The sequence below is a fragment of the Simochromis diagramma genome, unplaced genomic scaffold, assembly GCF_900408965.1.
Source record: "Simochromis diagramma unplaced genomic scaffold, fSimDia1.1 OVJJ01000216.1, whole genome shotgun sequence".
Lineage (NCBI taxonomy): Eukaryota > Metazoa > Chordata > Actinopteri > Cichliformes > Cichlidae > Simochromis > Simochromis diagramma.
Window position 1 is genome coordinate 1,161,700 of NW_024386883.1, and position 25,233 is coordinate 1,186,932.

The following is a 25,233-nucleotide window of genomic DNA, read 5'->3' on the forward strand; positions in this document are numbered from 1 at the left end:
TACTGTTAGGCTACCAAGTAAGGTTGTAATTTTTACTAAAGTAAAAAGTCTGAATGCTTTTTTCCACTTCAAAACAACTGTCCACCGCAGAGTTATATTTAAAGTCTTGTGCAGAACCCCTGCGCATGAATCTGAAAATAATTCTTTTCTATGATAACTTTATTTCTGATTAAATATCTGGATTTCCTGGAGCCCCCTGTGCCACCCTATTTTTTTTTTTTAAACCCAGTGGCATACATCTCTGATTAAAAACACTTGTGCAAGTCATAAACGAAAAGGAACTAGTTTTTTGCAGATACTTAGACCATTCACACATTTTATTTTCAGACATCATGCTGCCAGATGTGGTTTATAACATTTCAGACTTCCGTTTCTTTCAATTGCCTACTATAAACCTTGCACTGCCTGCAAAGAGGATTTCTTGCTTAATGTGTGAAATTTATCAACATTTTATGAATCTGACATATTAATTTAGGACATAGAAGAATTATATAAACTCACAAATAATACTATGCTAGCTAAAAGTAATTGCGCTAACCTGTTCACCTGAATTTCCTCCTAATTGTTCGAGGCGCTTAGTATAATGCACTTTTAATAGTGACGAAACTTTAAAAACTACATTTTATTTTAAATCCGTGGGACCACTAACAATATTTTAAACTCACTACAGGTTAAAGCGCACAGGTGAAAAGCACCTGGGACATGAATAACTACTGTATTAGCATGGTAGCCCCACAAAGGAAACTTTCTAGCTAATACAGGTTCTTCCACGTGATATGAGAAGCTGAGGAGGATATAAGGTATGTTTGATTTATGGCCTACTGCTTATTGCATAGTCTAGTTGTCAGAGTAGTTAAAGCCGATATAGTGTATAGCAAATATTACATTAACAGTATATCTTGTAGTATGTTAAGAGGATTGAAGATTCAAGAGTCAGTTACTACAGGTGGCGCAAAAAAAGAGACTTAACATAAACATACTGACATAGTATAAATAGAAATACAATAATTAAACACAATTTACTGACATGTAGTAAAAAGTAGAACGTGTGTGTATACACACACATATATACACATATGTTTATGTCTACACAACCCGTAAATACCTGCTCATACGGTAAGATTGGGTCTTAATATTGCACTGTTTTAATGAACATGAGCTATTTACAGGCTGTGTGCATGTCTATGTAAAACGTATTCAAGAGGGTTGTAATTGTGTGAAGCTGAGCTGTATAAAGTGCACTTTACGTGAGTTATTTAGCACATTATAAAATGTATATAAAGTAGTATGTCAGATTGAAGCAACATAGCTCAATCCGCCTTACAGTGTTTTAGATACTGTCACATGAAGTGCCTTTAGTTTCAATTCTTGCTGTAAATATGTAGCCTCAAACCTTTTTTTTTTTTTGTTACTGGCTTTTTTGACAACTGTAGGGATTATCTAAGGATATGCATCTTGTTCTAAACTGTATAAAAAACGGAATTATTACAGAATTTTAAATATAAATTATCACTAGGAGTAAATTGAGTGCTTCTGTTTCTCCTCAACATCACTCACACGTAAACTCTTGGCATGCAACACAGCGCCATCTAGCACTCACGCTAGATGGCGCTGTTAAACCAATCTCAGAGTCCCGCGTAGTCAGTTACTCACAGGCTCACAAACACTATGAGCCAGCAATTTCTAAATTCTGCCCCGGGTAACATGTAGATTAACACTGATCCTGGTGTTTGATTTGTTTTGCCTCAGAGAGCTGTGTGTTGGGCCTGAGTGGCATTTAAACTAATTCAGTTGTAGGTTCCCTGCACTAAAATCTAAGAAGAAAAATAGGACTTTATCTAAAATTGTCAAATGTAGTATTTTGACAGTGAAAATTTTTATTTTTTTAAATTGGGAATCGGAAAAACATGGATTGTTTTACTTAGCAGCGATTACTTAACAATTGCTTTTGATTGTTATTAATAATACATTACGAAGTAGTGTAAAAGACTAATGTTTAATGATAGCTGATCAACACATCATAAAGAAAACATCTACACAAAAACAGCACAGTAGGTATTTTTTAGGGCTTACTGGTTCGGTTATGATGGTTTACATTTCATGTATACATTCTTTGGTAAGGCCCTGAGGGTAGTCGCAATCTTGACCAACATCCCTTTAAGTATTCTGCAGGTGTTCATAACTTGATCACACATGTAAATAATCTCAGTCTATTAGTTAATTAATTTAGACAAATTAATGTTCAATTCAGCATAAAGAAATGCTTTAACAAAAGTCTGTAAACACAGTTCTGTCCTCTCCGTTGGTGCAGAGGCCAAGCACAGGCAAAGAAAGAAACCATGCAGAAACTGAGCAGATATTTTTGTTCAGAGGTGTGCGATTAGGCCTTGGCCCAGTATGCATTCTCCTTCGTCGAGTTATGCAGCCGCTGTGCTACACTTAAGATTGAATAACTAACTAATTGGGGTTAGGGTTTGGAAGACCGTAATTTTTAATGCTGAACAATGAATTGGTATTTTTAAAAAGGATTTCTTCCTTTATGCATGTATTTTCTATCAAATGAGTCTTGAAACATCAGTATGATTTTTTAAAACTTATTGTGTTATTACTACTTAGATAATCTCTTAACTATACGAGCTGTTTTTATACATCGAATTTTTAAGTCTGTCCTTCTTTCCTGTGAAAGCGCATTAAAGTTTTGGGTTTTTGGGGGGAACTTTGGGCATGGATTGCAGTGTAGAAACTGGAATATTAATTTAGTCGTTACGGTGATTAGAATGTGAAACAGTTACCTGTTTGCACATCTGTCTGGCTTTCATTTTGCAGTTGTGTCAAATTAAACTCAACTCACTCTTGTGTGAGATATCCTGCTCTTCAGTTGCTAAATGCTCCACTGTGTTCACAAGCTGTTTTCCTGCTTTGACTGTGTTTGGCTGTTTGAGCAGACCACTTAAAGTGTTTTCCAGAGCTTTTTGACTAAAAAAAGGGTTTTTGGGTGGGAGCAGTGAATCAAAACTGTGGAGCTGCCAGCTTTAAAACCCAAACGGTAAGCTGAAAAATGCTAAAACGAAGTTAAAAACAGAGGTTTGTGACTTCTTCCATTAGAGATAAGTGCTATGAAGACTTTCACAGTCCAATATTAAGGTGATCTGTAAATAATAGAAGAAGATTGTCGTTGATGAATATTTATGGGCTTGATTATAATGTCGATTTTACTCTGGGTTACATGTGCCACAATTACATTGCTGGTCTTTTTTATTTGTGTCCTCCGTCTAAACTTTTTGGAATTCAGAGTCATTGTGAGAGGTGTCTCTTGGCAACTTTGAAGGTCTTCAGACACATTGCAGAACAGCATTGGCAGTTTGCATGTCAGAGGAATCTAAAGTGGCTGTCATAAGTCCTTGGGCCTTCGTGTTGGCAATAACATGAACCAGATTACTGGGGGTCCTGACATATAGCTAAGTCAGTTTGGAAAAGAGTCAAAATTCTTGCTCTGTGTAGCGCCTTGGCTAGTTTATGACAAAACCAAGAATTATAAAAAAACATTTTTATTTCAGTACTACGCTTGACAGCATGACATCAAATGTGAAGTCATTGGCTTGTCACTCGAGCAAAGCAGCTCTAGCAAATAAACATGAAAATGTCAATTTTTCACAGAAGCACAAGCTTAGGATTAGGCAACCCGTTCCTGCAGAGCTAGTCATTCTGACCAGCGATAAGGTTGGACACAGCTGTCACGAGTTAAGTGAGGCCATAACACATCATCACGATGAGCTGAAGTGCCTGCAGAGCACAAGAACAGAAAAACATGGATATACTGTACTGTTACAGATTGATGGATGTCTTAGTGTTAGTGCTTCTCAATGTGGGGTACAGTTATTAATCGACTTTGGATATGTGGATGGACTTAAGCGCAAACATCATCAATCATAGTGGTACCAAATGAACAAACATTTTGGAGAGCTAGCAGAAGATATTTGAAAGCAGCATCCCTCCGAACAAAAACTTTTCCAGGAGCCTTCACCTTTACTGATTTATTAAAACAGGTTTCACCATCATCATGGCGAGCATTCGCATCTGCTCTACTGGGCACACAATGCAAGCCGTTACTAACTATAGTCAGTCGTACTGAAAATTCATAAGAAAGGTCAGTTAATGTGAGAGATTTCTAGCTGTTTGCCAGGATTAATGCAGCATGTGAAATATATGACATATGGCCATGCTTATAGGTCTTTGATTGCACAGGTATTTTTCATTCATGTATCTCTGTGACGAGTCACCTGAAATTGTGTCAAAGGATCATGAAATCTGGGCTATTTAAAGTAGAGCAGCTAAAGGATTACTGTGCATATAAAGTGTGTATCTTTTTTTCTCCGCACCACTGAAAAGACAGAAGCAAGCAAAAGGTTTGAGCTTTTTTTTTAAGGATTTAAAACGCTCGTGAACATTCAGTTTGACTGTTTCTGATTTTTATGTCAATAAAGAGGATCGTACTTTTAAACAAGTGTGGATAAAAACAAACATTTCACACTGTTTTGCTCTGCTTTGTCGTACAGAAGCAGTTCGGTGTTTTTTTTGGTTTTTTGTAACCAGGAAAAGACGACAGTTCTGCATTGTGCGTTGAACCGTTAACAGGAAAAAGTTGAAGAAAAAGAAACTTCTGAGCCCCTTTCTCTTTGTGTCTTGGAGCTGTTTAGGAGAGAGGGAGGGGAGGTGCGTGGAGGGGGAGGAGGAGGAGGAGGTAGGTGGAGTAAGGTTGGAGTTCCACACAAGGGGCGAACTGCTGGCAAAGGAGCTGTTTTATACTGTGCTTCTCTAAGCTGTCTATGCCTTCTCTGTTTGTGTTCACTGGGGGTCTGCGTGCACCTGTGTGTTTGAGCACTGGTGTCTGTCATTCCAGTTGGTTGTTTATCAGTGTTGTCATGTTAGCAGCTCATGCAGCAGTCAGTAGGAGAGAAGCAGAACCGGACCTGCTAATAACAAAAACTCAGAGCAAAGGAACGGTGTTTGGAGAGTTTCTGCCTCCATCTTGAGACGAAAGAAATCTGAGGAACAAACTTGCCTAGCTGGAATGAAAGACTGACAACAAGCAGACTTGTGGGGAAAAGGGTAAGTTTCACAAACAGCTAAAGTTACTTCAGGTTGTTTGGTTTGAGCCAGGATCACTGTGAAAGTTTTCACCTTGTTTATTTTGTTCCAAATTCTGTCACAAACCTCAGTAAACTGTACAGGACTGTGGCAGTGGTACACTTTTCTTGGACTTGAGCTTCTGTTTGTGCTCTTTGTGTATATGTGTGTGCCAACACGTTTGTGGGTGTGTGTTGAATTTTCTGTTGTCTAGTTTGTGGTTAATCTTAGCTGCTCTGCTTCTTTCAGGATGTGTCTTCTTTTGCTTTTCATTTGTTGCGACATCTCACATGTCCAGAGGTTAAAAAAAATAAAAAATAAATAAAAAGAACTGCACACAGGACAATGTGACGGCTTCACTCCAGAGCAGACAGCATTTACCCCTGCTGGCTTAAATTAAGGCAGTTCACTAGAAAACCCTTAATCCATTAGCCCTTACTGAAATGATGCTCACATGTTTAAAGTGGGAAAAAAAGTGTTGTTGCTAGATTATCTGCATTTGGAGATTTCAACATAGGGCCAGTCTGAGCACAAATGACAATATATCGCAGCAGGAGTGGATCACAGAGAACTGTTCTGCTAACTTTTCCAATGATGTTGCTGCTTTAAGGACTGTAGTGTAAAACATTTTACTTATTGGTAGCTTAAATGGATGCCAGCAGACAAGGGCAGAATTGATCAACCTGGCAATGACTAAAGAAGGTGGCACCAAATGACAGTTAACTCATGGGTCAGCATCATGTTTTTGAATTAACTATGCACAGTTATTTAATATGTTGCCCTTAATTATGTAATACTTGATACTTACCAAAACAATCATATATGATGGATTTGCATATCTGTGTACCAAAAGAGGGAAAAATTAGGAATTAAGGATTCGTTCTTTACAGTTCGGTGTGTCTGTGCATTTTGTTTTGATAACGTGTGAGTTTGATCTTTCCTCGGTGTCCACACTGTCCCCATCATTTTCCCCTGTGAATTCATTAATTTGATAAGCTCCATCACGAGGAGTCATGAAGTAGTGACTAAGTAAAACTGTTGGGGTAATGGGTTAGACCGCCTGAGTGTTTAAAATATCGATGCTGTTTGTTGACAGTATATTGATAACTTTTTGCAGGAGGAAGCTAATGGCGAAGCAAAGGAAGTTGATATTGCCTCACTGATATTTTTTCACCCCTAGGCTGGGTTCATATGGTCATAGAAAGCTTTTGGTCATGGAATTGGGAAATGGCAAATAAATATACTGGGAAACTTTAGAAAAGGCAAGACTGTGAATTTCTGAAGTACCTGGAAAATGCTAAATTAGGTTTCTATTGTAAAGTTATAGGGCATGACTTGAAAGACCAGTACCCAGGACATGAAGTGAAGACTATGTTGACTCATTTGGCGCTTTTAGAATGAGATAGCTAGCTAGCCATTCGATTGTAGATACGCTTTTGGTACCTCAAGAATATTAAGTCTCTTCTCCAGAACTGTCTCCCCCCCCTTCCTGGTGTGACACCTGCTAGCAGATGCACCGTTTCCTCTTGCCCACCATGAAGCAAACCATTGTGAGGAATGTGTCCAGAAATGTACCCCAATTTGCAAAGGAACTGTGGATGCTAAAGGTGGCTAACAGCTAATTTAGCTCTTACTTGCTATCTTCTCTGAAGATCGTTCCATTACAAGGTGGGGTATTTTTTCCAACGCTCCTACAGTAACTGTTAATTATGACTACACAATGAATTATCATGGTTTGGCACATTTTCTTTCTATAGACATTTTCCTGGTGTGTTGACCTTAAATGTTTATTTCATATTGAAACGTTTTTTTTTTTATCCCTTGAAAGGCTACTTGAAGTCATCCTTGAAGCTCTTTTCTGAACCCAGTGATTTCTGTCATATTTGAGGGCTTCTTATTGAACAAAATGACTGGGTTTGAATCAGAAGTTATAGTGAGGGTAGTCTCTGCCTAACTGCCCTTAGAAAAACCCAGAAACTATTTTAATGGTCATAATGATATAGACTGAGGTGTCAAAACTCATCATTATGGGTACTGGGGAGGTTGTCAAATGTTGTGTTTACGTGGGAAAAAGCTGAGACATATTAAGGTACCACTGTAATAGATTTAATCATTTTTATTTTCATTTTCAATGCAGATATTTTACACAACCATGCATTTCAGAGAATATGTGGTGATGAACATTTGCTTAAAAGTCATGTAAGTTTTGCTGTATGAGCCTAGTCTGACTCAGCATTGTAATAGAGGACTATTCAATGCTACTCAATTTGCCCTTTCTCCCAAAAGTCTTTACATTGTTCTTCCATATAACTTTCAGATTCAGAGAAAGACAGTTGGTAGTTTTATTTATTTTTTTATTATGATGCTAAACAGCCAAACCCATTTCTTGCTTACCTTACTTTCTTACTTACATGCACATCTTTCCCTCAAGCACACCCCACACATAATAATCTTAATCTTAAATTTAAATGTCATGTAAATTGATGCTTCTTTGGTATGGGAAATAAAATAAAAAACCCATCAACAACATAGTGACATTTAAAAACTGGTGAGTCTTTTGGATTGTTCAGAGCGACCAAAGAGAGGACTGAATGTTTGTAGCTAAGCTAATGAGCAAGGTAACGTCCATATAATGTTAAAATATTCTTGTGGTACTCTCTACACAATGTCTGTGTTTATGAAGGAAGAACCAGAACTTGGTGGTGCTGAAATCAGCTTCTGGGCGGGATCAGTGTGTGAAGCATCCACTCAGTTTATCTTCATTGAAATTTTGTGGGGATTCATTGAGATTTTCTACATTATATTTGTACACTTACCAGTAACCCCTACATTAGAGTGCTTTACAGAACAAAAACAAGAAGAAGTAGTCATGTTAAGGATGATTAAAAGCGATGAATTCTAGGTTCTGTGTACATGCAGTGCTGAGATGCATAATTTAAGATTGTGAATGCCACGAGCTTGAATGCACTCAGAATGGCTCGACTCAAGTTAATGTCTGTTGTGTGTGATTCTGTTTGACATGCTGTCCAAGGATATCCTGCAGGGAAACAGATTAAAATAGCTCTCCTATTTTTTTCTCAGGTCTCTCCAATGATTTGCTACTGTTCTTCAAAATACTGACCAGCGTCACCATGACATCCTATTTAGTGCTCACAATAGGGTGTGCTACAAACCTGAGGCAGCTGAAAGTGTAGGACAGGAAGAAAAAGCAGAGGACATATAGGATGGTGGAGTTACCTCAAGGTATGCTTCAAAATGTGCTTGGTTTCAAACAGAAATGAAGGTACTGTATAGGTATAGTAGAAAGAAAATGTAGAAAACAGTGTTGGAGGTTGTTGGGAAGAGAAAGGGATCTTTCAGGCTCTGCATGCTTCACATTCTTAGCTGCTGATCTCTGTGGAAAATAATAACAGCCGTACTTGAAGGTCACACCACCACAGCCAGTGGTGGAGTCAGCCTCGTTACTGGCTACAAATTGGATGTTTATAAAGTTATAAAGTGCACTTGTCTTCTCTAATTATCTAATTATAGCGGGATATTGCAGTTAGAGATTACTTAAGTTATTTGGAATGATTTTGTTGTTGTGAAACTGTCAAGTACTAAAGGTGTCTGCTCAGTACACTGTGTGGTCGATGAGACAGGACTATTTCTTATAGATCTACAGTAGTTAAGCAATTTTATAGAATGTATGAAGTACCCATCACAAGTGTTTGCCTGAGGTCATATCATTGTAGGGCTCCAAGGATATCTGGACATATTTTTTTCCCCTAGAAAATGTAAAAACTGAAAGCACCGTCACAGACTAAAGTTTAGGTGAAGGTGAAAGAATGTGACAGAGCACCTTTTTTTTCCTGCGGTAATCAGCAAGAGGCTTAGGTCTGAAAAGACAGTATCAGGCAGTGATCACACACCATTTCACTAAACGGTTTAGAGTAATCCCTAAACAAACCAAAGGCCAACCAACGCATTAGTGTCTGTGAAAACCTCTGCTTGGCTGGTTGCAAATGTGGGACATATATCTCTTTAAGTATAATCCTGGGGTTTCTGGACAAATAGCTTCGATGTTCTACCTAAATCTTCCCTAAAAGATTTCCTGTATATTTTTTAATGTGGTTGATTTGATGTATGTATTCGGGAAACTAAACACAAAACATCTGTAGCATCATCAGAATGACACTAGAGAGGACAAATTTGAAGGGTAACACTTTGTATGAATTATTATTTGTCAGCATTGTGCAAGCTGTAATCCTCCATAACCTTTCATCTACTTTTCTTACTTTCCCTGCTCCTTGTGTCTGCTGAGGTAATGTTTCGTAAATTAGTGCAGTGATGCAACATGTCATATCCTTTTTTTTTTTGCTTCTCTTTACATTAAACAAAGCGATTGCAATGACTGTCATTTCATCTCATTAAGATGAACAAAACTAATTTAATCCAAATTGTGCTGCTGTCAGACTTGTCAAGTTTTAATTGTTATGTTCATATCACAGCCTAGCATAGAAGTGTGTGCAGTCACTTACAAAGAGTAAGATTAGGTCTTGCTCATGTAAAGCTGTTAGCCATGAATTTTATAAAATTGAACAGCTTTGTTGTTTGGATGTTAAAGCTTGAGTAATCGACACAAGAAATGCTAAAATCCCATTCCGGCTTTATAGATTTAATTTGACTATATGAACACAGACACACTCCTGCTGATTGCTTGTTCTTTAGGTGTTATTTATGCAGTGATTTTTTTTTTACATGCAGATCTATGGATTGAGTCAAATAAAAGTATCATGCTTTGTAAAGACAGTGGGCTGAGATCAGTGTTCTGAACCGGCTCTTTTGTCTTTAGGACAACCCCTCTTAAAAGGAATAACGCTAATAAACGAACTCCTTATGTGCCTGCCACACCGCACGCCTGCTATCAGTGGTAAAATATGACCGTTTTACATTCCTTTTTCACTCTTCACCTCGCTCGTTTGACGAGCTCGTCTTTTTCTCTGTCTCTTTATGTTCTGTTTTCTCTTCCTTTTCTCTCTCTTCCTGTTTGACTTCTATCTGGTTTCTTCACAAATATGTTGTCTGGCTGTTTTGTCTCGCCTTTTGTCCCATTTCACCACGTGGTCGTTGCTGTAAACTAACCTCTGTTCTACTTCACCCTTTTTAATGCCAAATGGGAAAGCTGTGTATTTATTTAAACAAAGAGTTTAATGAAAATTTTAGTTGAATTCTTAAAACAATGGCAAAATTAAATGATGACTTGATATGGAGTAAGTAATACATCACTGTATCCTTGCTGCAATGTCTCTAATAATATACACCATATGGACAAAAGTACCAGGCTGCCTACCCATTACACCTACGGGAGCTGCTCAGCCATGGAAACCCATGCAGTGATGAATGTGCAAAGTTTTTGTGCTGATGTTAATGCCAGAGGAGGTTTGGAGCTCTGCAGCTATTTAGTCAGCAGTGTTGGCAACTTTTACGCACTGTGTGCCTCAGCACTCGGTGACCTCACTGTAACTTTATGTGGTCTGCCACTTTGGGGCTGAGTTACTGTGTTTCTGAAACTCTTCTAATTTGCAGTAACACCACTTACAGCTGATCTCAGAATATCTAGGAGGGAAGACATTTCACAAACTGACTTGTTGTAACCGTTAAACCCTGTTACGGTACCACGCTCAAACTCAGTGAGATCTTTAGACGACCCATTCATCCACAAATGTTTGTGAAGGCTGACTGCAAGGCTAGGTGCTTGATTTAACAATACCTGTGGCGACAAGACTCAAAACACCTGCATTCAAAGATTAAGAAGTGTGGCCCAGTGCTTTAGTGCACTTTTGAATTTATTCTAAAAACCTGGTAACACACAGACTAGATGAGACTTTTTACTTCCTGCTCCTTTCAAGTTATAGCCCCCCTTTATGTAATGAAGCTGAAAATCCCCCAATTAAAGCATAATTAAGTGGTAAATTTAGTCATTATGGCAGCTTGCGGGATGAATTGCAATGAAATCATTTTTATGGATCTTTCTGACTTGTGCTCTGCTTCTGAGAAAGAACTTTTTGTTTTGGGTTAATGCGTATTTAAGCTAGGAAAAGTTTGTAGAGTGGGATTTAATTACATTTCTCTGTAATATTGAAGTTTTTCCTTTTTAATTGAATTTCTTGGTGATTACTGGAAAAACGAGTACGCTGTGATATACTGAACTCAGCTGAGTTTCTTGGAAAAGATAAATCTGTTTGAATGTTGGATGAAGCAGACAAAATGTACCTATAGATTAGTAATCTTTAGCTGGAAAAAATGACTGCTTTTATTGTTTCCAATCTGTTGCGTATATTAGGCTCAGTATGTCATTCCCTTTGAAATGCTGCCTGCTTCTTAGAAAATCTGGCTATTGACGAAAGAACATGACCAAAATAAATAGCACACTGTGAGGGGATTAAGGTTGTTTAAGAGCTTCTAAAATTACAGCCCCCAGAACATATCCAGATGTTGCCTTCCTGATCCTCAGGTAACACAAGTGGCAGTGGGGTGGTGTGTAGAGGAGCTAGAGCAGTTCATGCAGAGCACCCCTCAGGTGTGAACACTTAAGATTTTTGCTGTCCTAGACTCCAGCTGATGTGACTATCATGCAGTATGGAGTTGGCTCTGTGTGTCCTGCTGATCAGATGTTGAGCCGGTTAGAGAAAAAAAAGAGAGAGGTCATGATTTTTCAGTATATTAATCTTTGAAGTTACTCTAAGGTTAGCATCTTAATACAGCAAAAAGCAAAAATTTGTTTTGGTGTAAAAAAAAAAGAAAAACGAACATAAAAAGAAAAGTACTGTTGATTTTACAAAGAGAGTGATGTGACGAGATTCTGTGTAAGAGGTGGGAACTCGGAGAATTTTCTGAACTGATTTTCCGACCAGCACATTTTTTTCTGAGACTTTTTTTTCTCAATGCACAAAATATATGGAGAGCAATGTTTCAACCAACAAATAATTTACTAATGTTTGCAACACAGACTTTCCTGCTAATTGTATCAGTATTTTATTGATTGCACTTCACCTTGAAATGAACTGAGTGCACCTGTGTTTTGATTGGCGAAGATTAGGTATTAGTGAAGAATTAGTGAGTCTTCTTCATAATTCTAAAACACTCTTTCAGAGCTACATATGGGATATCCTCCAGCCTTCCACATGAAAGAAAACGAGAGACAGATTTGTCATTGTATAACTTAGTAGCCAACATATGAAAATTACATGTTCAAAAATATGTTTCATTGAAGAAACATATATCTGAGAGTTCCTCTTAATTAAGCATTTATTAGGCGTTAGACTTCTGTACTTCAGGAGGTAGAGCAGGTCATCCATTAATCGGAAGGTTGGTGGTTTGATCCCTGGCTGCTCCCAGTCTGATTGCTAAATATCCTTGGGCAAGATACTAACCCCAAGTTGAATGCATTTGACACATTGGAGTATGGATGTGTGAGAAAAAGCAAAGAAAAAGTGCTTGTATGAATGGGTGTGAATGGGTGTGAATGGGTGAATGAAGCAATGTGTGTAAAGAGATTTGAGTGCTCAGACTAGAAAAGCACTATATAAGAACCAGCCCATTTATTATAACTTAGAGAAATCATTTACACAGAGAGCAAATTTGAACCAGGGATAAATGTATAACAGAGTGAAGCCATGTAAAGGTTATTGCACATTGCTCTTAATACATCAGCCTCCTCGCTATGGAAACTACTGGTGTTACAGAGATTCCAGTTGTTCTTCAAGTTGGGCAACATTCTCATCAGGATGACAGCTTTTACTTAAAAGAAAAATGTTCTCCATTCTTTACAGTCTCTTGTGTGATTCAGGACATATGCTTCCGGTGGAAGGAAACAATCTTGTAAGCTAGCATTTTGGTGTATCCACAGACATTCTGGTTGCATTCGTGAAGCCACATAAAGTCACACTACCACCTCTGTGTTTGAGTTGTGGGATAGTGCTCTCCCTGAGCGCTCACTGTGGTTGTTTTTTTCCCACCTCAAACATGCTGGATCCCATTTGAACTGAACAAATTTATCTTGGTTTCATCTGCATCTGACCATAGAATGTTCTCCTAATGTCTATCAGATGTCTCTTCATATTCTGTAGCAAAGACCAAACCTGCAAGGTTTTTGTTTGTGTCTGCAGTGTATAGGTTGACATTATTCAACGTCCTCAGACTGTCTGAGCGGTTACAGGAACATTAGTAACTCCTCTGCAACGTCTGAAGCACTTTTCAGTTTGTCTAGCATTTTTTTTCCCCATATGGAGCTATGATGCAGGAGGGTCTAGAATTGAGTTCTGGTGCTCACAAATCATAATTATGATCAGGTAGTTGGACTAATTTGTATTTACACATATATATTTTTTCAGTGATCGGGGTTTTCTATGTTGTTGGATTGGCTTCTACTTCTACTGGTGCTTTTTTTTTCACAGTCTTACAGTCTTTCAAAAAATATTGTTTTTTTTATTGTTCATAACAGGAACTATGCTACTTTCAATTATACAGAGGTCAATCTCAGCATGATTGATTTTTGTATAGGATGGCAATAGAAAAAGTACTAGGTAACTCTGAGATAGGGTTTAATAATTGGAGCGTGGGCAGCAGGAGCTTCATTAACTGCTCAGCTGTCTAGTGTTTAAACAGGAATGTTGACTAAAGTGATGACAATGATGCTCATGCATTAGTGCCACATGGAAGAAACACAGAAGAGCATGTTTTTCTCAGGTGACTGATTCAAGGAAATTATTAGTCTAGTCAGCAAAAAAGTAATTTCACTGACACTTATGTAGAGAAGGATTTTATGGTAGGAATGCAGTGCATAAAACCCTTTGTTTTAAAGAGGCTATTGTTCATCTTTGCATAAAAACTTTATATAGATCTCTATGCATATTAATTGTAAACTACTTTGTATATTGAAACAACATTTAATAATTAAGTCAACTTAATTTAAGTCTTTCTTTGGTTCTGTTTTGTGACTTGTACATAACTTTTAGTGGCTTAACTTTACTAGTTTAAAGTTTTTTATTTTCATATTACCTAAAGTGGTATAGGGCACTAGGAGTAACTGTCTATTATAATTAAATCGGCTCTCCTGCTCTCTGTCTTCTACTGGTAAATATGCAGTGAAACAAAAAGTTGAGAAGAGGTGTGGCTACACCACACCAAACTAAACATAACACATACCTTATGTTTTCTCTTATTTTCTTCTCATTTGATATACATGTGGCACATTTAATATGAATCTGTTAAATTAACCCTTTCACACATAGCGGTCACTACAGTGGACAGTCATCAAAGGCTTTTTTCTTGTATTTGTGTCAGTGTTGATGGTATACTTGCACATAAACCACTACATTGGACACTGATGTGTCACTCCATACCCTGCCACCCACTGGTCGTTTAATGTTACTATAGATGTATGAGGTGTGTCATTGCAATCATTGTTATTTAACCCTGTCAGGATTTTTTTCTTAAGTATTTTTAATCATCTTTTCATGTCTAAAGATGAATAAAAATACTTGATTAAAAACTAAAAATCCTGATTGAGGTTGTCATAATTCATGCATGGAAGGGTTAATACAATAATGGAATAACAAGCTTAAAAGTTGCCATGATTGACAAGCGATTGGTGATTATCTGGACCATCATTGATCCCCAAGACACAGCACTATATGATTAGATTGCTTCACAACTAATTGTATTTTTTATGTCTTTGTGACAACAAGTAGTTACAAACAAATTCTGTTCCTAAGATGGAATTTGATTACGAAAACTTTTACAGTTCTTTAGAGAAAGTATTAAGGAGCTAGAAAAAAGCTGAAAAGCTGTCAAAGCCTGGGGTCAAAATGGCTACAAGGACAACATCAACACAAAGACACAATGTGCAGGTCTTATTAAAAAAAAAACATCAAAACACCTGCAGAATTCTTTACAACTTCATTAATCATCTGCTCATTTAACCACTACAAGAAAAACTGTAAGGATGAAATTCTACCTTAAGAGAAAGAAAACACTGGTACCTTAAACCAAAAGGTATTTTGGCATATCTCGAGTTTGTAAAAGACAGACAGAATGTTCCACAAATTTTCTGTGGACGGATGATAAGTTGAAGAAGAGCTTTTTTTTGTCAAAAATCCACAAAGCTATGATATGAATGCAAAAGGCACCACATAAAATCCTGCTCGCACATCTAAGCCATGTTGCTGGGAGCAGCACAGTTTTTCAACTGCCTTGATATCTCAGAGCCTGGACATCTTGCATCAGTTAGGAAGCAGTTCATTTTAAATTATATCAATAAAATTTACAGGATGCTGAGGAAGCAGTGCAGGATAATAAGCAAGATGGTTGAAATGAAACCATAGGAAAAATCAGAGTCCCAATCTTAATCCAAAGGAAATGCAGTCACATGACCTAATGAACTAACACAATAGTCTGTTTTTTTAAATATGTGAGCTACCAGGGTGTTTACTGCTAATTTTACAAGCTTAGCGTTAGATAAAGCAGCTATTAATCATCTGTGTATTCTCAGTAATAATAAGTTCAGTAGAGGAGTTAATCAATTTGCCACAATCTTCTTATTTTACTGCTCTAGGTTATGAAATTAAACTTTCTTCTTTTTCCTTTACTGTCTATTTCTCAAAGTAAGCCTCTGTGTTGTTGGCTGAATCAGCATCTTGAGTGGAAATATAGACCTTTGGGCCAGAGAAGAGGCATTATATCTGCCTGCAGGATGCCCTTGCTGAGTGTGCAAGCTATCTGGAGAAAAAACACAAAAGTGTACATTTCCAAAGATTATCCTTACTCTGAAGAACCTGTGGATACTATATATACTTTGAGAACTGTATTTGTGTAAGTTTCATTTTTGCTAAAATCAAGCACAAAACAAAATGTGAAAATTAAATAAGTGGAAGAAAATATGTGGCTAGATAAACATAAACATACATATTGAAGATTGTTCACCCAGTATCCGTAAGGTCAGTCTCAACATTACACATGCATATAAAGTGTGTTATAAATAGCAGTTTGCTGCAGGCTCTTGGTCTGGAGCAAATAATTTTTCTGAAATTCTTTCTAATTATCAACAGATACAAAAATGGTACTGTCATCTGCATAAATGGCAATGCGTAAGTTATAGCAGATGTCCTAAATAGCCGCCCTGATCGACTTTACATTGTCATAATTTTAATGTTTGATTGTAAATCTCTTGGATTACTAACTTTCGTTCATGTACCAGCTGATGATTTCAATCCATATGCAGATTGTTTAATTAGACCATGATTTAAAAGATTAAAAGCAGCACTAATATCTACATGTGGAGTAGCAGATGTGGGAATTTAGAGTTGATATTGTTTTCAGTCAAACTGAACATTTTTGAACGCAATACTCTTCCGGAGTTTACTTAAAAAAGACAAAATATACTAGGAGCATGATCTTTATATTTATTTTTTAGTCAGTTTTGCTTTTATTGGATAGTTGATAGCACAGAGACAGACAGTGATTTATCCACTCTGTGATCAGAACATTATATGAAAGCAATTTAATGTCCCTGTATATGAAATAATGGCTGCAATGTAACAAATCATGGTCAGGTTTGTTGACCTTATGAGACCTATGGCACACACATTTTCAGTTTGCACACTTGGTTCGAAAGTGACGAAATTACAAAGCCAGTCTGAAGAATTTGCTTTGAGATTCCTTTTTTGTTTTTTATATTGGTGCATAAGGTTTTAAAAAAGCCACAAAGGTTTTAGTTGTGCAGTCAGCACCAGTCTCAGTGTTACGATGGCCTAGCAAAGTGAAGACCACATTTTTGCTTGACAACCAAAGGGTGGTTTGTGCAGCATTAAAAAGCTTTTAGTTAGATTAAGATGCATCGACTGATTGGTGGAATATTATTTTAAACGGACCCGGAGACACTGCCTTTAGTTTCATTAAAGAGATAATAATAGTACTTTGAAGTAACTTAACATTATTTCAGAAACTAAAATTGAAAACTACAAAGTCAAAACAGGTATTATTACCTTTTGTATTTCCTCTAAGTGTTATCAATTTATTTATTTTTTAATTCAAAATAAATCATGCCTACTTCTTCTAAAATTAAAGCTCTTTGTCCTTTTTATTCTGGTGGCCAAAAAGAATCTTTAATAACTTCACGGCAAATGTTTTCTACAGTTTCAGGGACAGGATAATAATTTATACTGAATAAGTTAAAACCAATTTTTTTTTATGTCCCACTCACCAAAAAGCATGTTTTCACACCACCACTTATCCACTTTTCGCACTTTATTATTTTGTTGAAAGGAAGAAAAGTATTTCAAGGATATATGAGATTTTTTTTCCCTCCTCCATCATTGGAGTGGCTTGTTGTTTGTGTTTGACAGCAGTCGGCATGCTGATCTCTGGTAGGGGCAGAGAGAAACAAAGTAAACATACTTGTGCTCGGACATACCTGTCGAGACATTGATGTGCTGTGTTAGCAGTTTTATTGTTAACAGCTGGATCGATGACTAAAAAACAGTCGGACCACTTAAAGGTTACAAAATAAACATTTGTAAATGAGGTTACAGAGTTGGTCCACCCTCTTGACATCTGTTGGATGGATTAATATGAAAATTTGTACATGTGTTGGCCCAGAGGTCATCACTAATGGCTTGGTGATCCCCTGAATATGCAGCTAAATATCTCATGAAATACTTGGTTTGTCATAAATTTTGCTACGTGGATCAGTTTTAATACATGTTACTCAAAACGTCTGCTAACCGATGATCTCCCCGTTACTTTCAGCTGCAGTGTGAACATGGTAAACATTAAATCAGAGGGGTGTACTGTGAAGTGAGGTTAATGAGTCAGTGAGCTACGTTGAGCTTAAAGACATGGCAACGCATACTGCACAGCTTACCTGGTCCGTTGGAGGGTGTGCTGTTTTGGCTTGCATAAGTATAAGTAGTATTTTCACCACTTATTTCCCTGAAATTATGATCTAAGTGCGATAAATGGTCTCATTTGATAAAATATTTTATGTACGCAAAACTGTTGAGTTGCTACTGATTGAACCCATGCAGTACAACTTCATCTGTGTCAGCTGTATACTATGTCTTGCAAGGAATTTACTCAATTGATGATGTTGGGGTTGGTTTTTTTAATTTAATTTATTTTTTTTGCTTGAATTTCTTGTTTGAAGCTCTCAGATTAAAAGACTGGTTATTTAGAGATATTTATCACATTTTTTTCACTTTCATGTCTCATCTAACTATGTTTTTTTCTCCATCTCCTGCTAAGTCAGCATTATCCCACAGCCTACCCAAGTGGTTTGATTAGTTTGGTATCAAGTGCAAAGTTGTTTGGACCCAATATTTGAGTGGCGACAAGTTATTAAGAATGAGGCCAAATGTTTAAAAATGCCCGAATTTCCTCTTTCTAAACCTGCCTGATTATTTGCATTTAATTGGCTGCAGCTGTTCTGGTCTCTAAATGAGACTGGTACCTCTGAATTGTGTACCCTTTCACTGTGGGCTGTTTGGATTTATCTGGATGAAAAAATCTCAGCTTGTATTCCTTTGTATACTTGATAGATTTGTTTGACATGTAATTGTCTGTACATGTGACTTAATTTTTTCCCCCATACGTGCAAACAAACATTTGAGTACACACAGTCAAGAAAATACTTCCTACCAACCAGTTAGTGGAGCACCGAAGGGCCTCCTGGTTCCTGTGTATTTCACAGAGCTTTACTTTTAGGGCGAGCCTCGCTACTTAGTTAAACAAAAGGGCCTCCATGTTGGTCCTCTAGGTAAACACACTTTCCTGAGAAAACACGGACACAGTTACACTTTAACCTGCCCGGGAGGCCACAACTACATCCTCCCGGACAGTTTAGATCGAACTGGGCTATAGTTCAGACCCTCAGTGAGAATCATGTGCTGCACGTGAAACCATGCAGGCCTGTCAAACAATGGTGCCTTTGACAGCCGTGCTCCCCCTCCCTAGTCCACAGTACAGTCAGAGCACTGTCTCTCTAGGGCTTGGATGTCACTCCCCATCTCTGTTGTGCTCCCCTGGAGCTGACCAGCTGGCTTCTAGGCTCTGGGATGTGAAAAGCAGCAGCACAGAGGAGCTACAGTCAAAGTTTAGCCCGCATTAGCTCTTCAGAGAGGCCAGGAGCAACTCAAGCCAACCAAGTTGAAGTTGTTCCACGTAAATAACCTGATAAGTTCAGCCACTTGAGAGTAGCCTGAGCTGGTCCTTTGACCCACCTGACATAATATCATCTTTTTCCCCTTAATCCTGCTCTGCAATGTTTTTCACATTTTCACACACATTATTTTTACATACACACTAACCACAGTGTAATAATCCTATACAGACAATATGCAGAATTTGCTTTCTCAGCATGGCAAAAATGTGAATTATAGTCTTTTTTAAGCAATGAACTACAATTAAAATCACTCCCGGTTAGCAAAGACTGCAGGGATTGAGCAATTGCCTGAAGAAACACAAGTCAGTCAAATTTTAATAAAATGCAGATGGCTAAGCTCAAATGTGTTTCATGCTCTGGATTCTCAAGTATCCACAAGGCATTGCAGCATTAACAATTGTTCAGCTCTATAAGTCGCTGGCGTGCAGTACAGGTACTGCATGTCGTGTCTAATTCACAGGTCATTCTAACTACATGCAGCAATGTCGCTTGTTGAAGTATCTCTGCCTGTAATGCAAAATAGAGAGAAGAAAGCATATTACTGTGCCTCCATTACTGCACAAACAAAGGTTTGAGTGTGCTTTGAAGCCATTGTGACTGGAGACATTTTTGTACACTCAGAATGAAGTGGCTGACTGAGGTCTCAAGCTTGAACAGATTTCAACATTAGGAACACTGAATAAAGCATTCTTATCTCTCTGCTAGATGATGGACATATAGGCAAGCGATGAGAGTTATATGATGTTATAGTTATGCAGAGCTGCCACCTCCCCCAGGCAGCGGCGGTCATGTAAACAGACAACGCTCTAGAGGAATGCTGGACTCTGTGACCTCCCGCCCCGACTGCTGTTACAGTGCACTGAGTTCAGTTAAAACAACCCTCCCCACGCTGCGCCTCCCCAGAGCTCCGCCTCGCCCGCCCTAGTCTGAGGCCCCTCAGGGTGGAAAAAACACACCTCTTTCACCCAACACCGCAGCCTGTTCACATATACATATACACGTACATGAACAGACACACACAGAAAGACAAGTGGCCCTTTTCTTTGCCATCCCAGCCATCAGGACATCAAGCTCCGGTTTCAGGCTGCCTTGTTCTTTGGTTAAACGTACTTGGTCCTCCTTTTATTCCTTCGTTCCTGTAGAGTTAAAAAAAAAAAAATCATGGGTATACTGTTCAGTCCTATATTTTCAGGCTTAGTTGTTTCTTTTTTTGGGAACCGGAGAATTTAATTGTAAAATTAGCCTGTCCCTGACACTGAGGAGCTCTAAGACATTCTTTCCTCTTACCAGTCAGTATTTCAAATTCGCTAACTGATAACACTGACCTCAATTTTTGTTAGAAAATAGAACCGAATGAATTTTTAAAAAAATTACTTTTGTAAAAAGCTTGTTTTTCTGATTAAACTCTTTCCCCGCTTTAAATAAACATTCAGTGAAATGTGGTTTGGGAGGCGTATACTACAGTGTCAAGCAGACACTGCCATCTGCTGGAGTGCAAATTGAGGTGAAAGAGCAGGTCAGCAAGGATGAAGGCTCTAAGATGCTGGTTTGTAAAGTCAAACAGACTTACATCTGACAAAGTGCTGAGCAGCAGAGGAAAAGCAAGACAGACACTGAGAGCCACATCTAACAGAAATTCACTCTGTTTCTCAGTCACACACGAGTTGTAACCCCGCTAAGATCCCTTGAATAAATCAAGTCAGTCAGAGGGAAGACCTAGTTAAAACGTAGCATGAAGCTGAGCTGCAGCTGCTTATATGTCATGGTTTATGAATCTTAAGTGGATTTTGTAATTGATTGCAGAAGCAGAGTGATGATTATCGCTTTGCTGGAACTCGTCACATTAAACACGAGAGGCCTAACACATGTATGCGTTACTTGTGCACACAGTTAGACATGTGGATGCACACATACACAGAGGCACACACACATGCAGACACACACACTCACACGCACACAATCACAGTTAGCCGTTGTCTGAGGAAATGAGGAGCTGTCTGGTGCCATAGCAACCAATGCGGATATCCCACCCTTCTAGAGCAAGACAGAAAAAAAAAAAACCAACAAAAAAACAAAAGTGGCAATGAGAGATTGACAAGGCCCTAATGAGATCCCTGCTACAGAGATTATCTATCTATTTATCTGTCTGTTTGTCTCATCTAGCTACTGTCTGTCTTGTGGTCCCATTCGGTTTATCACAGACCGAATGGGAAAAGTAGAAAACGTTAAACCGCAGCTACGGCAACATCAAGAAATTTTAGGAAACAAAATGTAAGGAACAGAATAGCCACGCGTGGGTGAGAAAGGTGAGCGCACACTGATGTGGAAGGAGAGAAATGAAACAAGGCAAGACAAAAAATGCTCAGACTACTCTCTGGGGCACGTCTGTCTGTTGTGAGCACTGAGCCATTGCCTAAAAACACAGACACTGCCGCAGTCTGCATCAGCCTCCCTTTCACCGCCGTGGCTCCCGTTTGAACTGCGCTCATATGTAATACTATTATTCTGGCCCATATACCAGGTTACATAACACTCCGAGCCAAATCCTGACCTCAATCTGCAAAACAGTCACTCTTGCACTGATCAGAATGTTAGATTCCTTATGAGCACTGACATATGTGGAGCACAGCAACAAAAAAATAGTCAAGACGTCACAGGACTGTTAATAGCCAAAGTTTGCTGGTTTGGTACTACCTACTCTGCATATGAGCTAATGATCATTGTTATTGTTTTTTCCCCTTCTGTAGGTGGCTCTAAGAACTTCTGGAATGGATGGAGAGCACCAACTGCGTTACCCCCCACCCGGTAAGTTTAGCCCTTATCGAGTCTCACTTCCTGGGCTGGCCTGCAGGTGGAAGTCACACCCACGGCTATGTACGCCACAAACAACATCCCTGTTGGAAAAAGACTCCACTCCCATTTACTTTTCCTATCTATCAAGTCTGTGTGATGTGATAATCATTGTTTGTGGCCACTTCATATCAGTAGTACAGCATGAGTGATAGTCTGTGTGTCTGTGTGGTGCTGATGCTATTTATGTCAGCAGCGTATGGCAGAAGACCACAAGAAGTGACTCACAGCACTGACATGACCTAAATCTTTTTTTTCTTTACTGCAGTGTCATTGTGTTGTCTTTGTGTGAAGCCAGCCAGCTTTGCTCACACTGTTGGGCTTTGATGTGCTGCCCTGAAGTGAGTGTGGAACATGTCAGTGAAACTGTAGAGTCAGAGAGATGGCTGAATGAGACTCGAGAGAGGCCGTGACTTTGACTTGTGTGAAAAAGCGCTTTATAGATTAAAATAAATGTGTCTCTTGTTAGACTGCTAGTCAGGGATCATCGTAGGGGAGGTAACCCCTTAGTACAGATCCAACTTTTCCCTAAAGATATATATTATCCTCACATGACCTAGTTTTACCATTTCAATAATTCTTTGTGGATGAATTTACAGCCCTCGAAAAATCTTAGTAGAGGTGCCTCAGTCCTCCACTGCACCTTTACACTTGGTCCACTTGTGAATGAAGTTTATTGAAAATCATTGGGCCGTTCATCTGCCTCCATGCTGTTGTTCTGTTACCTGGCGTGGCCCCGAGTGCCTCCTTCTCCTCTTCAGGAGTGCAGCGGCTGCAGCCCCACCTGACGCACTTAACTGTTTGCCTACTGATCTACGCCTTGGCTCGAGGAGATGGATGGAGTGGGGATTGGACTACCAGCCAATAACAGTCCTCATTCTGACAGCACTGAAGTGACTTGACACATGTATTCAGCCAATCAGAGAACACTGCAGCAAAGGAAGAAGGAGCCGTTAAAAAAAGGGGGGTGTCTTCGGTGTCCTGTGCTTTCACAGGTTTTGCAAGTCACAGCTAAATTGCAAAACTGAAATCAAACCAAGTTGTGCGGTTATTAACTAGCACGTAAAACCTCAACACGGCACTACTAGATGGGATTATTCATAATCAATACTGTCTTTGAATATAAGGCCTGTAGTTGATAGCAAAATGTTGGTTTTATGCTACATTGTTTAAAAGTAATCACTGCAGCTATTAATAGGCTTTTATGAGCAACACATCCCTGTCACACTGTTGCTCTTGACTGCAGTGGCTAAAGCACCATGGTTTGCTTTTCACTTTTGAGACATTTGAAAAGGTTGGTTTTGATTTTTGTTGGTTATCATTCACTCACTCATAGCTTGGATTCACTCTCGGCTTATCTGGATCTAAAAAGAGACCGTCTTCCAGCAATGATGATGCATATAAAGGAAAGAAAAGCTTTCATCTGTGGGGCCTTTAGGTATATTCACCACCTCAGAAATATGGAATGCCGTCCTAAAGAATCAACCCAGGATACAGGTTGTTATCTTTAGAGTCTGTAAAGTCAGTTACCGCAGTAAAAGGTCTATTACCTTGTCTGACACAGCGTGGCAGTGCCGTCTTAACGGCTGCAGACACATGCCACATATCAGTGTCCAGCCGGCAGAGGACCTCTCTATTAGTGTGCCCCTAACTGCACATGTTACAGTCCCCTTATCGGTCAATATTCCCTGGGAGCTTAGATGAGAGGTGGTTGTCTTGAGTTTTTATCTTGCAGTGCTGGTTGGTGATTGTGTTCGAATGATTTTTGCATTTTAACCAGATGGATACACGTTTATTTTTCACCAACGTGATGTGTGTTATGTAAGTAGGGTGTGGTCTAGTTGGCATCTGTCGGTTTACATTTAAGTACAATATTTTTAAAAAGTAATAAATAATCAACGCAGCTTTTTATTACTCAGAAATATGTAATATATTAACAGCGTGAGCATGCGCGCTTTATTGAGAGGTGATCCCGTGTGGTCGCTGCCTTTATCACCTTTGAAAAGGATATTTTCTGTTATTAGTTTTTAGCTGATTATTAATGTAACATGTTAAATGAAATTTCAACAAACTTTTGTGGAAAGTTCAGCTGTGTGGTTAAAAAAACAAACAAGTAATTAGTTTGTGTTGTGAGTCTGGATCAGGATGCAGGTCAAGGATTATTTTTAATGAATTTTTAAACACTGAGATATGACAAAATTTAAAAAAAGAAGCATTTTGCTTTTGCTTCCTGAGCATGAGTGTGATTGGGTTATTTTGACAAAGATTATCATTCTTTGTTTTGTTATCCTGACTTTTTGGAAAAATGTTCCTTCCATGAGCCTTGTAGGGTTTACTTTAAAGTCACGATATGTCCGTTTTTTTTTTTTAGTCTATAAAAAAAAACAAAGTTTCAGTTCTCGGGACGAAAGTCACAACAGCCGGTCCAATAATCCTTTGGTTCAGAACCTATAAAATCTACTTTTAAGTGACATATCATCATCTTCCGAACAACCATGTTTATATTCCTTTTGTGTTTGAACACTTACGTCGAAAAAGGTCATGTGATACCTGGGCCACAGGATAAGTTTATTTGTCTGCGTGTTGTTTTCTCTGTCTATATGAAAGGTAAAGCACTGATTTAAAAAAAAGAAAGTTGCTTATTAGATCCATGTTCAGTTTGCTTCAGCCAAACCAGTTTCTTTCTGCTACGGTTTTAATGGCAAAGCACTTACAGGCTTATTCACCCCTGGATCTAGTGCTGGGTGTATTGAAAACAGAGTTTGAAAAATATTTGTATTTAAAAAGTTAAAATGTTAGATTAAAAGATCAAAAACACCTCCTAGTCTCTTACTTAAATTGTCATTAAGGGAGCTTGTCATAAGCAGCGATTCACCTCTCTGTAATATCTTACGCTACTGTTTCTGCAGACCAGCATGTATTCATTACTCTGCACTGTTCTGCATGTTTACATGACTCATTTACAGACTGTAAATAATCCGTTCAAAATGAAGGGCTACAAAATTACAATTTGAGTTCTTTTTTTCATCTAGAAAATACATTTCTTGAATTGCTTC

General features: G+C 38.4%; 1 long non-coding RNA gene across 2 annotated transcripts; it reads left to right on the top strand.

Moving 5' to 3' along the window:
- Window positions 1-3,311: 3,311 nt before the first annotated feature.
- On the top strand, window positions 3,312-24,812 carry LOC120734207. Of its 2 annotated transcripts, none has more exons than XR_005695981.1 (2): window positions 3,312-8,370; window positions 22,075-24,812. It is a non-coding gene; the product is annotated as an uncharacterized LOC120734207 (long non-coding RNA). The 2 variants fall into 2 exon arrangements; XR_005695982.1 differs by having other exon boundaries at window positions 3,324-5,109.
- The last annotated feature ends 421 nt before the right edge of the window (window positions 24,813-25,233 follow it).